We start from the raw sequence: 14099 nt of genomic DNA, 5'->3' as shown, positions 1-14099 counted from the left end.
GTTAAATGACGTGATTAAATATGACCTATTTTCAAATGTTTGCAATCTTTTAAGGAGCCTTGGAAAGGTTTTTTTCCAGTATTATGCATGCGTTGCTGTTGTTGTAACAGGTTTATCTGAGGTCAAAGGAATGACTACGTGTATATGAATTTATGGAATGCTCCCGACAACTTAGAAGTTCCTATCTATTCTGTCGTAAACGGCTTCTGTGCAACCTATTGTTCGTGAGCGGCGATGGAATCAAAAGCTGCCGAAACCCGGGATCGAACCAGGGACCTTTAGATCTTCAGTCTAACGCTCTCCCAACTGAGCTATTTCGGCGTGACATTTAGGTAGCCGATGACTGACAAAGACCGATAGAGTCAGAAGGTTGTAGGTCGTGTTTATTTGTATTGCGTGATATTCTGAGCAAAATCGAAACTTAACGGAAACAGAGTTCAGCCGAAAGCCAGGATCGAAACCACGATGATTTCAAAAGATCTGCTCTGGGTTCGATTCAGCGCAGCTGCTTGTTGAAGGCTCCTCCTGGTGACAGTGAAGTTAAATTGTTAATGATGCATTTTTGTTTTAAGATAAAATATATAAACAACGAGATGGCATCTGTGTGTGTGCGAGCTTTGCTTTGCATTTACAGCCCTCAGAGGAATATTTTTCTTGACGAGATCAAATTCTGTTGTCGATTTGTTCATGACATTTTTCTACAATCCTGTTATATTCAAATTCAACCAATGAAAGTACAAGAGTAAACTCAGAAAAAAAATCTATCATTTGGATCTTAGTATTCATAAAGGTGTTAATAATAATTTGCACGCTGCTTTATTTTGCCAAGAAACGGACCACAATTCTCTTTTTCATTATCATTCTGTTCACCCTCACCACCTAAATAGGAATTCTCTGGTTAAGCACATTTATTTATTTATTTATTTATGTTGTTTGTTTCGGACATGTCAATTCATAAGCATCACATTTCATCATTGTTCAAATAATACAACACACATGGCCGAAAGGGAAAAGCGGGAGAAGCCAAAGCTTATCAAGTCCCGCCCCCATTACCCACAGTATAAAATCTTCATTCTGATCTTTTCTTGTCTTTTGCAAATTACTTTTTTCTTTTCTTCTCTTTTTTTCTTTTGTTATGACCTTTGACAAAACATATTACAGCAGTAGCATATAGAGCTGAATTCAAGCTCTAGACAGTACATACAGATTACATGTGTGTCTGCACATGTGTCCATATTAGTCCATCATGAGTGAACAACAGTCTCATCTTATGGCCTCATCTTATAGCCAGGCTTGCCACAAAGTCAGAATATCCAATTGAGAGAGAGCAAAAGTCCAGTGTATTTATTATTTGTTGAGATGGTGTTGGGATGGTGTAAGAGCCCTTTAATGCATTTTCATGTTATTCATCAGTCTCCTCTGCAGCTTTTATGGCTGCTAGCTTCGCCATGTCCTCCCGATTGGTGGCTACATCAACTCGCATCTGTATCACGAAGTCGCGGATTGTTGAGATGTCAGAGCGTATCCCGACCACAGCACTCCGAGTATTGGCGTTGTTGTCCGCCCACATTTATATGTTGTCATATTATTAGGTCCTAAAAATGTGTTGAAAACTTCAAGTAAACATGTATGTAACACTGTGATCAGACACTCACTTAAGTTTCATGGGGCAGACACAAGTGATAGGAGGGAGGAGCGGCTGAGATAGAGACACCATTCACCCCGTTAAAAGAAACTGTACCATCACAATAATTTTGAAGCTTTTCATTTAAGGCTAAAAAGTTTCATAATGTTGCTTTGTAGCTGATTCAAGTATTTTTGTCCCTGCTCCACGCAAAAATCCTTAAGTTTGTTTTTTCCTCTCTTGATTCGAAAGCAGTTTAGCAATTTCACATTTGATGACACGTGCAGGTGATTGACCGCTTAAAGGCTTCACATCAACGTCACTGAGGTTAGAAAAATGTCACAACGCAAAGCTTCACTTCAGATGTCCCGGTGTTTTATTGAATACGACACTGATACCAGTTGAACTGTGACAGTAAGGTGACACAGTCAGCTCGGTGGACTGCTGGGATGATGCCTTGGTGTTGTCCAGGGACACAGGAGGAGTCCTGCACTATGATATCCAAATAAATACATTTTAGTCTAAGAAGAAGAAGAATACATATCATTGTCAGCATCAGTCAAGTATTATTATTGGCAAAGTGACATGTGGATAGTACATTCAATTTATTCTAAGTAACCTCAGAAGCTTGGACGCACTTTTTAGTCCACAGTGAACAGCAGGAGCTCGGGCGGTGGCAAAATATAAATAATGGTCAGCAAAAGTCATACTCAATTGCTAATCAGGTATAGCATACGGTATTCAGATAGTTTACTGTCTTGACAAATCTGAAGCTTATACTCGTGTTTTTCCATCCACGGTGAACAGCAGCAGCTCAGGCAAACAGAACATTTTTTAAAAATAGTTAGTAAGACATCTTGGAATTATTGAATGTGATATTGTGATATTAGCTTACAATTCAGAGGCTTTGATGAAATTGAGTCAACTGAATGAGTGAGTAGACGATGTGGGTTTTTGTCCAGGTTGTCCGAGCTGCTTGAACTGCACCTCTACAGCTCCCCCACCCCAGGAGCTTCATTAATGGTAAGAGAGTAAGCTGCTCTCTGTGATAGTCCTTTTCTGCTGTCTTTGTCTTCACATGACAGAGTTGAAGGCTCCTAACCTGGCACATATACGAGGTGTCGACAGCCCTGCCAGACGCGAGGGCCCCCTGGGGCATTGCTGGACCTCAGGATGAAATGAATGTCGATCCAGCCGCTGAGTCGAAATGAGGTGATAGGGATAAAAAAGACAGGACAGAAAACAACTCCATGGGATGTTAACAACCCCGCCTGACGCAAATGCCGGCCCTCAGCTGCACGTATTGCTCCTGTACAACAGCATCTGGGAAGCTTAATTGGTGTTACGAGAGTATGCGTCTTTGTCTTACAGTTCTCTGCTGTCCTCCTCGCCACAAAACCAAGATGATAGTTCCTGACCTGCCACATGCACGAGGTGTCGACAGCCCTGCCAGCGGTGAGGGCTACCTGGGGCGTCGCTGGACCTCAGGAGGAGAGAAACGTCGATCCAGTCGCTGTGTGGAATGAGGAGGAAGATGCTTCCCAGGATGTCGACTGCACTGCCAGATGCAAGGGCAAGCAGTCAGGGTTTAAAAGGGTCAATCCAACATCCCTGCCAATATGAAGAAATTATCCCAGTGCAAGACGCTGCCTGGGCAGTAACCAGCCCCGCCAGACACGAAGGCTACCTGAGGCTTTTCTTGCCCAGCCAGACAGAAAGGCTACCTTGGGAATCACTTGTCCTGCTAGATGCAAAGAAAAATGCCAAAACAGAGACTGCAGCCATCCAGTGGTTCAGTTCCTGACAGCTGATGAAGAGCGAATGTGGACTCATTGCTCTGATGGAGGATTGTCAGTCCATCCATTTTAAAATCAATCAGAGTCACTCTCATCAGACTGCCTTGGCCTCTTTGCCGCAGCCTCGTTGCACTCCTCCCTGCATCTCCTTGTGGAGGAGCTGAGGCCAGATGTTGATAGAGAGTCGTCGCCCTCAGAAGAATTTTCCAGGCATACTGGTCCACTGTTCTCAACGGGACAAATTACATTAAACTGGGGGACCACTTGCTCATCCTCCTTATCAGAGATGTCAGAGTCTTTGTCCCCCTCAGGTCCCCTGTACATGTTAAACAGCCGCTCAAATTCATCATCAAGATCAGCGTGAGGAGAGGCAGGGGCAGCAGAAGGAGCAGCATGGGGAAAATCAAGAGGGAAAGCAGGAGCTGCTTGGGGGACGGCATGGGGATTCATGAACAGGAAAGCAGGAGGGAAACAAGCAGGGAATGAAGTAAGGAAAGCGGGGAAGGCATAAGGATCCTTGAAATGGTAAGCAGGAGGGAAAGCAGGAACCAAAATGGGAGCAGCATGAGGAGCAGCATGGGAAAGACTGCAGGGAAAGCAGGAGCAGCTAGAGGGAGAGCAGGAGCTGCGAGGGGGAAGGCATGAGGATCCACAAAAGAGAAAGCAGGAGAGAAAACAGGAGCAGCATGAGGAAAATCTGCAGTGAAAGCGGGAGCAGCTAGAGGGGAAGCCTGAGGAACAGGATGAGGAACAGCAAAAAGGGTAAGGATAAAAAGTTTGCAGAAAAAGGAGGAGCATGACTCTTCCTATGGCTTCTCCATCTTGTGTTGATGGGATCGGCTGGAGAGGAGGAGAAGGGGGTCCGGCATTTACTTGAGCGAGATTCAGGCCCTCCTGTCTCCTCAGAGCCTCAGCTGCCAAAAGCCCATTTACAGTATCCAGCCTAACGTCAGGGAGGACTGGGTCACTGGGGGGACTTTCCTGTAACACTGTTACTAAAAGGCCGAAAAGAGTGACCCAAGGAAAAAAAATAGTATAAAACTGTTAGATTCTGCACTTGAAACAATGAAACAGACCTGAACAGGAGGTATAAAGAACAAATGAATCTTCTAGTCCCGTGAATGTCTGTTATGTCCCATATATATAGACTCACTGTACTCCACCAGATGCATCACCAAATCATATTTAATTTGTATCTTCCTTTTAATGAGCACAGTGCCGTTGTGATGAGGCCCTGAAGAGCTAAAGTGTTGAGTTGTATAAAGTTAAATGACATTCACACTCCCCATTTACCTCCAGAGGGGTATATGAGGTGTTTCTCTGCAGCAACGTTTCTGCACCAAGAACTTCCGCTTCACCACGCTGGCGCAGCACCAGAGCCTCTCCTTCACCATCTTCACTTGATGACTCCCTGTCACAAAAAGCAAGGTGTGTTTGGAAATATTTATTAACCAAGTTTTGGTAATTATTTTTGGTTTTAGAGCGACTGAGAAAAAGGCAGGCAGAAGAAGAGGGAGACCTGGAGATGTTTGAAAATGTCACCAACCGTCTGCAATGTCCTGCCAGACTCTACGAGTTCTGCCTCTCTAGACCTCGAAACAAAAGCACACATAGGCAAACTAGGAAATGAAGAAAGCAGCAATTATTAAAAATGCCCAGTACAGCTTATAAAACTGTCCTGTTGCTCTCTCACAGCGGCAAACTACGAAATGAAGAAAGCAGCAATTATTAAAAATGCCCAGTACAGCTTATAAAACTGTCCTGTTGCTCTCTCACAGCCAAGGGTCGGTGAAAAAGAGAACTGACGTGTTTTACCTCCAGCCTGAACAGATTGTGCACACGCACAGGTCAGAGTCAGTCCTCCAACATAAAAGTAACCACTGATTATGATTGATGATGTGTCAACTATTACCATGGTATCAGTTCTATTTGTGGAGACAACATGCAACAGTGTCTCTGACTGTTAATACTGTAAAAAGCCATTTTTAAATTCCCCTTTCTGACTTCAACAGTTCCCACTGGTACTCTTCTCAACCACTAGAGGCCATCACTCCACAGAGCATGCTGACAGGCGTCTTGGCCATCAAAGAGTGCCAGCTGGAACAGAAAGCAGCCCAGCGTCAGTCCTCAGCCACCGCAGACAACAGTTTACAGTGATACGGAGCTCTGCTTATTCACATCCTGCTTGTGATCTTCTCTGCAACAGAAACCACATTCCACATTAATACATAAGGAGTTTACAAACATCTGATAGTCTGAAATATGAAAATGAGTATTGAAAAGTACATTGTCACACCAGAGTGATACTGATTCCCATCATTCATCACATGTGGCAGGTCTAATAATAGTCCATGCCAAGCCTTTCAGATGCACTTTATTTTCAGAAACAGACCTCTTGCAATATTAGACTGGCATGAGCAGCTTATTGCATTTCGGAACAGTTAGAGTTTACATCAATGAGGCACTGTCAGGTCTGTTTGAGGGGTTTTAATGTGCTGTTTCATTGCTGTTGTTGTATTGTTGTCCATCTTTGCATCAGCATGTTGTAAAATGGAGAGTATTCACTGGTACTTCTCATGCTTTTGAATTTCACCAAAAAGTCAACAATGACAGCAGGTTTTGTAATTCATAGGTTTGGTGCATTTATCCATAGCTGCACAAAACTCTGTAGCAATGCCACTCAGTTCAACTGAAGCGCTTTCCACAGAAACATAAAATATACTGTTTAAACAATTGAATCATTGTCATCACATTGGAGGTGTGTGACATTTACTGGTTGACAATGGTCATTTATTTAAAGCAAATATCTGATTTAATAAGTTGTTAAACCAGTATCAACAACCCTTCTTCTAAATAATAGAGACCCACAACCAGTTTCAGCTCAAAGTAATTTACAGACTACGTTGAATGATTTCTGAGAATATTAGACATACATTCTAACCATTATTATCAATGGGGGTGTTAGAATTGTTATTATTATGATTACAGTGGGACATCTGTGTAACCCAGGTTACTAGGACCTAAACATGAGCCCTTAACAGACCTAAACAAAATATTTTAAAAACTAAGGGTAACTGTAGTTAATAAAATAGGAGACATTAAGATAAAATAGGTCACTGTGGTTCAATGAATACGAGAAAAGACATACAATGGTTTTATTGATATGTACATGGTTCATTATTTTCAATATAATGAATGTGATGTGGTTCTTTTTCTATTTTGTAGACTTTCAGGTGACATTTGAGTGAAATAAGCCTTTAGTTCATGTGAGACGCACGTGATAGCTAGATGATTGAGGTAATGAGCCAATCAGGATCCAGCCTTGCGGTGTGATCGAAGAAAGGAAGGAAAAAAGTCCGCGACTGCAGCTAGCCTAGCAGATGGAAATGAGAGGGATTAACTTGACATTTCCTGAAAAAACAAAGTTTTCCTTTTCTGTAAAGATAGAAGTCTCTCCATTGAGATATTTTGCGTGTGTGTTGAACCGACAAGGATTTAGCCGTTGTGCACCGTGTTATTCCGAAGGAGAAAGACTGATAACCTGGAGACTGTGAGTCGTGGCCCTTCACCAGCTAGGGGTATGTGCCCAACATTGAACTTACTGGCCTGGTCTTTTCTGTGGTTCTGTGTTTTGGAGTTTAAGGGACGGAGTCTTCTGCTGTTAAACTGTGACTTTCTTCTGGGATCTGGTAGGACTGATAATTGCCAGTGTTAAAGAACCTATTGTGGATTATTTCTTTTAATTGTTTTTTTTTTTTTTTTTTTTACATCACTGGACTGAAAAGAAAAAGAAATCCGTAAAACCTGATTGTTGTTATTGTTAAGGTGTTAAGACAAATATTTTGTCGACCTTGTTCAGTTGAGCAGTTTTGAAGGTGATATTTATTTGAGGTCTTGTTGTTGTGTGTTTGTAACAGGGTTGTAAATATGAAATCCGTCAAAATTAATTAATTTATTCTTTAAATCTTTTTTTGTTCGTTTAGTCAGCGAGTTATTGTGCTGCTTGCTTTTATTTTATTTTTAGCGAGGCTTTTTGTACCGGTATGTTATTTATTTTGACAGTTGATGGTTACCTAGCAACGGTAAAGCGTCAGCTCGTCCCCTTCTATGTCTGTCCGCTGTGTGTGTGGTATGTACTGTGATGTGCACAGTACTGTCAACAGCTCCGTGTGTTTTTATTAATTATCATTTTTTAACTGAAATTTTAGATAAAACTTGAGTAAATAACGTTTCGTGTTTGATTTTGTCATGCTTTGTAATGGTTATTAAGTGTTGTTATCTTCAATTTCGTTTGTTTTAGCTGTGTTTATTATTTTAACCGTTACTGCCGTAACGGTCATAACCGTTCATTTCTACATAGTTTCAGTTTATTTAGGTTTATTTATTGTATTTTGTGTAATGTATAGGGGCAGGAGCTGTGCTTGTTGTGTCCGTCACCGTCAGTAACACCAGCTGTTTTTCTGTCGTCAGGTATGTTTACATTTTGTGCACATAGTATCGTTTTGTTTGGCCTCGGCATGTATATAAGTGTGTATGTGTGTGTATTTTCTTTTCTCTGTTTAAAATAAGTTCATGGTTTATTTGGAAATGTGATTAATGGATTATTTACTGTGAAAAAAACCACTATACGATCAACTGTGCTGTCGCCCCCTTCTATGTCTGTCCGCTGTGTTTGTGGGGCAGGAGCTGTACTTGTTGTCTCCGTCACCGTCAGTAACATCAGCTGTTTTTCTGTCGTCAGTTTTTCTGTCATCAGAATAAATCCCGTGAACCTCATTAAAGGGACCACAGTGTATGTTATATAGGATTTAAATATGAGCTTAAATGATGAATTCAGTGATCTAACAAGTTAAAGTAGGGTTTAAAGGTTATCTAAAAACACATTAGAATATAACTAAAAATAGGTCAAGGCAAATATGAAATTGGTTTAAAATTTTGCTTCAAGTAGGTGCAGAGCCAAGCAAGATTAAATTAACATTTAAATGGTTTAGGAAAATAGCTTTAAAAAAAATGCTAAATTTTGTGAAGACCATTTGATATAACCCAGTGAGTGATGTTATTTCAAAGAGACTGAATACACTGATTGCTGTGCTTATATGTTTATGCCTGTTCATATTTTATTCCATTTCATGCCTTCAAAAAAACAAATACAGCATTTCTATTGTTTCGTAAATCCAAGACTGTTGATGAGTATTATTTGCTTTTGCTACTTTTATCTCAGCGTCTAAACACTCATTTCTCCAGTGGGCGAACTGAAATTCTTCTGATGCACTAGTCCTATTGATTATTGGTTTCTATAGAGGTTATCTCTGTACCATCCAGTGCCTGATATAGTAATTTGGGGTTGAGATCGGTTAAATCTCTTGGCGACAACTCCAAGTACTAGTACAATACTTTAGTGAACCCTTAGGTTTTGTGTATTATAAATAATGGTGTGAATGGTTTTTAGTATAGTATGGATTTTGTTGGTCTACATAAAATCAGAAATAACTTAGGCTATATAACTGTGTGCCTGATACTTACCACTCTACACACAGCAGTGGTAATCAATTATTTTTCTATCCATTCCCGTTATCTGTAATAGAAGGTTGATGAAAAATTGACCCTGATCTTTCTAAAGTGGCATTTAGAAAGTTGTGGTGATGGAAAATAGACAAGATATGGAAAATATGTTTGGTCCATAGGGTTGCTGTGATGAACCTGTGATGAAGATGAACAACATACTGTAACACAGTGTCACAGCTGCCGGTGCAAATGAAATTATTCTGCTTCTTTCTTTGTGAATATTGTCACTGCTGTTTTCAATATTATCACACCACTTCTATGATTGTTGAGAAACAAGAGGCCAAAAGACAGATGTTTTATTGTCATGCACAAGATGCTGTATTGTCATTAAGTATTAAAAAGTCATCTTATTCTTTGTCTCTATGATTGTGGCAAAGCTCTCATAATGAAAGCATGACTTGAACGAAATGTTGGGTGTATACCGGAAGTCTGTGCTGTTTGAAAGATTCATAAAAAGTTATTTTTGTGTGTGTGACCATGTGCAAAACACACAGAAGTGTATGCAAAATTAATTAGAATTACATGCAATCTCCTTAATTGATGTCTTTATAACTGCAGGCAAATTCACTGTCGAACCCATACAGTGTGAAGAGGTTTTTAGCTGGATTCAGATTATTCTCTTATTTCCTGTCACACTGTGATTATATGTTTATGGAGCTGATATTAAAACTTTAAACTTCCTGACTGTTCTGAGAACACCCTCAGAGACTGGTTTAATGACTTTTATTTCCCAAAATGATTGACAGGGCTGATAATATTATGACCAACATGGCAGGTCCAACCAAATATTACTGATAAGACTATAATTACACTGCCAATAGGAGGCTTTCCCAAACAATGTTTGAATGTGTTCCTCATGGCTGAGGGCAAATGTTGATGTAGTAGGGATTTTTATATCTCATGTATCCACAAGTCATTCAGTGTCCATATCAATGTGGTCAGATGATCATTTCTCCCTTCAGTGTCTTGAATAGACAATAGAATGAAGCAAAACACTCATTTAAGCCTTGCAGGTGATCACAATCAAGTGATACAGTAAAGGAAAATCCCCCAATCAATGAACTTGGATCAGTTCTGCCTGCATATGAACAAAGGAAATAGGAACAGGAAGTTTTCTATCACAATGAGGTCTACTTATCTGTTATTTAAATATACAAGATCATTTTCCATTGTTGCAATTAATATAAGAATATGGGCAACAAATTGGTAATACAACGCATAAACCTGTTGCTCAGTCTTACAGCAGCCTGTAAGACTGTCACTTGAAATGTTCACTCAGGCACTGAACCATTTCTCATTATATGTGACTACATGAGTCAGTGATGGACAGGGATGTCTAGTGGACTTTGTATCTTGCATTGGGAACAAATCTGGAGAAATAAATATATTGCGATTCAGGCTTGCTGTTAGTTCCCTGGTAGGCAGCTAGGTTAAAGCTCCATCCTAAGACACCTGGGCAGTTTTAATCAAGCTAAAACATGAGAAATATGTACAGACGCTTTATCATTTTATTGATGACATTGCAGATCTCATGATATCAGGCTCCTGTAGACAAAAGTAAATGAAATCTTCACAGTGTAGCACCCATTCAAAACATTTTTATTAAAACTCATCTACACTTTTAATGTGAAGAACATCAGAGAACATGCACGCCAATAATGATGTAGCAGTGACCAGCTCCTGACACTATGCAATATGCATTGTTTTTTTGATAAACAGAATGTTGTCATTCAGCTTAATATTTACATTCTATAACAAACAGTGTCTAATTCAGCAAAGAATTCCTTGAAATGGTCAGTGTTACATTCTCTTTCACAAATACACTACTCACAATAAGTTAGGGATATTGTGAGAGACTCAGTGGATTTCATACATACGGTGTTTGTTTCACTTCAGAGAGTTTTGGGATATGGAGGCAATTGTATTGGGATGACAGACACACCTCATTTTGTGTTTTCCACGTAATGGTCTCACTGTGTACAGTGTGCCTTACATATTGGGGCCAATACCAAAAAACTAAAAGACAACCCTTTTCAATGTGGCATCAATTTCAACATTCTGTGGGTATAAAAAGCTGGTATTGTCAGTAAGTCATTCCAAGTTCATCATTCAAACAGCCATGAACACACGACGTCACTTAACGGACGAGCAGCGCCACCTGGCCATAGCGCGCCTTCGGGTCGGTGGCAGGCAGTCAGATGTTGCTCGTGAACTTGGTGTGTCTCAAAGTGTCATCAGCAGACTTGCATCAAGACACAGAACTACTGGCAGAGTTCGTGACAGACCCAGGAGTGGAGCCCCACGAGTGACAGACCGCAACGATGACCAGTACCTAAGGACCTATGCACTCAGACATCATTATGCAACTCCCACACAGCTGCAGGCCCAGTTACGAGATGTGAGGGGCAGAGTCCTGCACGGGTTCGGGTACCCGTGGGTGCCCGACGGGTGACCCGCACAATTTGGATGAAACGGGTGAAAAATAATGTCCTGTGTCGGACGTGGGTGCGGATCGGGTCAGACGCCTAGAGAGCGCAGGTCGGGTTTTGCGATTGTCATTTTCATGGCATCAGGTGCAAAAAAATAAATCATTAGCGACACATTTACAAAAATATGCCTGCATTTCAAAATGATAAGCATGTACCGGTATATTTCATATGAGCTCATTCATGCGTGCTTGCGCCCTCCCAGAACTCCCATTCCCCACGCTGGCTTACTTTAATTTTTAAAAATTGCATCAGTCTAATTTTGCTTCGGGTGCGGGTCGGGCGTCGGTATCAATTTATAGCGGGTCGGCTCGGGTGCAGAATGTAATTTGTGCTACTGTCGGGAAATGGGTCGGATGCGGTTTTAAGTACGACGGGTACGGGCGGGTGCGGGTTTGCAAAATAAGACCCGTGCAGGACTCTGGTGAGGGGTACTAGGGTTTCCAGACAAACCATTCGAAACCGACTCCACCGCTTTGGCTTAAATGCCAGACGACCGTTGCAGGTGACTCCACTGACACCAAGACACCGCCGTGAACGTTTGCAGTGGGCACAAGACCATGTGACCTGGACAATGCAGCAGTGGTCTACCGTCCTGTTCACTGGTGAGTGTCGGGTCACCTTGCACAGAAATGATGGTCGTCAGCGTTGCTGGAGAAGGCGAGGTGAGCGATACGCTGAGGTCAACATGGTCCCCAGGGTTCCTTTTGGTGGAGGAGGTGCAACAGTCCGGGCAGGCATCACCAGTCAGCGCAAAACAGATTTGGTTATTGTAGATGGCTCAGTCACAGCACGTTCTTACCTCAGAGACATCATAGAACCCATCATCATCCCCCAATTCCGCCAGCACACCCCCAACTTTCTGTTCATGGATGATAATGCTCTACCACATTGTGCCACAATTGTCACAGCTCGACTTCAGGAAGTCGGAGTGCCTCATATGGTATGGCCAGCAATGTCCCCTGACCTGAACCCCATAGAGCATGTCTGGGACCAGCTGAAGCAGAGACTGGATGATCGTACCCCACCCCCACGTGACCTGGCAGAACTGCGTGTAGCACTTGTGGAGGAGTGGAACGCATTGCCTCAGAACAACATCATGAGGCTAGTGAGGAGCATGAGATGTCGCTGTCAAGCTGTCATTGCAGCAAATGGTGGAAACACCCGCTACTGACATTGTCAATTTTTGTTATTTGGGGCTATCCTTGTTATTGTCTAAATTTTTGGGGTAATAAATATTAAACTAATGAAAATGGTGTTCTTCTCATTCATTATTAGTAATATCAAAGGGAACTTTTACTTATTTCATTAAAATTCAGACCGAATAGGAAAAGCACTCATGTAAATAACAATATCCCTAACTTATTGTGAGTAGTGTATATATTTTAAACCAGCAGCAAAAAAACAGACTTAACAAAAAACTGACAGTGTGATCACTTAAATGATGCCTGCTATGAATGGAGAGAGCTGAAACCTGACAGATATGTACGCCAGGAGGTGCAGTCAATTATCAAAAGCCTCTTAAATTGTAACAGCACATTTGCCACTTAGGGTAGTAACGGTGATACCTTCAAAACAGAGAGATAGGAGGGAAGCTTAAAAACATTCTTATCCAGAACATGGAGGAAGAAGAGAACTGCTGATAGCAAAAAAAAAAGTGAAAACAGAATAGACAACATTTGAAAACCTTGAGTGGGAATCATTTGTAGTCCTGCTCAGGCTGGACGAGAATTCAATATTATCCTTTGTTAACTTTCTAATTATTGATTGCAGGCAAATTATTAAAAAGCAACAATGATTTAAACCTTATCAACCAGCCCTAACTGATGCGTAGTAAGAAGGAAGTAATATTTGGTGTTTACGCCACGTCTTCTTCACCCTCAACAGACACCCAAGTACAGACCAACACAAATAAAGGATAGACTTCTTCTCTCCTGACATCATCTTCTACTCACCAGTCGAGGAAGGCCTTGCGGCAAAACATGGCTGTGAACTGCTCTGAGATGTGCATGAACAGCTCCTGAATGGCTGAACTTTTTCCTACTCGGATTTTATGGTTTTTGTGTGATTTTAGGTCCATTGTATTAATACAGTACGTCAAAATGAAAAAATAATTGCAATCACACAAGTGAGGTTGTGCTGAAAAGAATTACACCAAACAAGGCAAGATAAACACTTTTTAAAGTGAAATATAATGGTAAAATCAAAAGTAGTCAAAAATGGCCAATTATAAGCTGGACCAGTGTGTAAGGGAACATTCTGATTTGTGGAATGAGCTCAAACGGGGCTGAGATAGCAAGGAGATATAGGGAACGTTGTGATGCTGACCCGGACAGAAGAAGAAAGTACCTTTAGAAACAGGGATAAATGGAAAAAAGACAGAGACTGGAAAGAAGAAGGCTGTCAGTGAGCTCAGTGAGAGAGAGAAGAGGGCAAAAAGAAAAAAATGGAGAGAGACCTCCTGGGGAAGGGAACATTCGTTTATCTCAGTGGATGACCGAGAAGATCACGAAGGATGAGAAGGCAGGGCTCTACGTTGACATTTTTCCCAACGAGCACATGTGCTCCTAAAGTAAAATATCTGGGAGCACAAGTACATATATGGGAGCACAAAAAATATTTATCGAT

The 14099-nt window shown here is 41.2% G+C and overlaps 1 protein-coding gene and 1 non-coding gene across 2 annotated transcripts in view; one reads left to right on the top strand and one right to left on the bottom strand.

Annotated features, from left to right (window-relative positions):
- Positions 1-248: 248 nt before the first annotated feature.
- On the bottom strand, positions 249-321 carry trnaf-gaa (transfer RNA phenylalanine (anticodon GAA)). Its single transcript has one exon. It is a non-coding gene; the product is annotated as a tRNA-Phe (tRNA).
- A 4979-nt stretch (positions 322-5300) lies between these two features.
- Positions 5301-14099, top strand: part of LOC115581825 (uncharacterized) — a 32531-nt gene continuing 23732 nt past the window's right edge. The window contains exons 1-2 of the mRNA XM_030417270.1: positions 5301-6998; positions 7827-7890. The gene's annotated coding sequence lies outside the window, so the exon portion shown is untranslated. The remainder of the gene's footprint in view (positions 6999-7826; positions 7891-14099) is intronic.

The sequence above is a fragment of the Sparus aurata genome, chromosome 5 (genome assembly GCF_900880675.1).
Source record: "Sparus aurata chromosome 5, fSpaAur1.1, whole genome shotgun sequence".
Lineage (NCBI taxonomy): Eukaryota > Metazoa > Chordata > Actinopteri > Spariformes > Sparidae > Sparus > Sparus aurata.
Note: the sequence above shows the minus strand (reverse complement) of the source record. Positions and strands in the feature narration are given on the sequence as shown.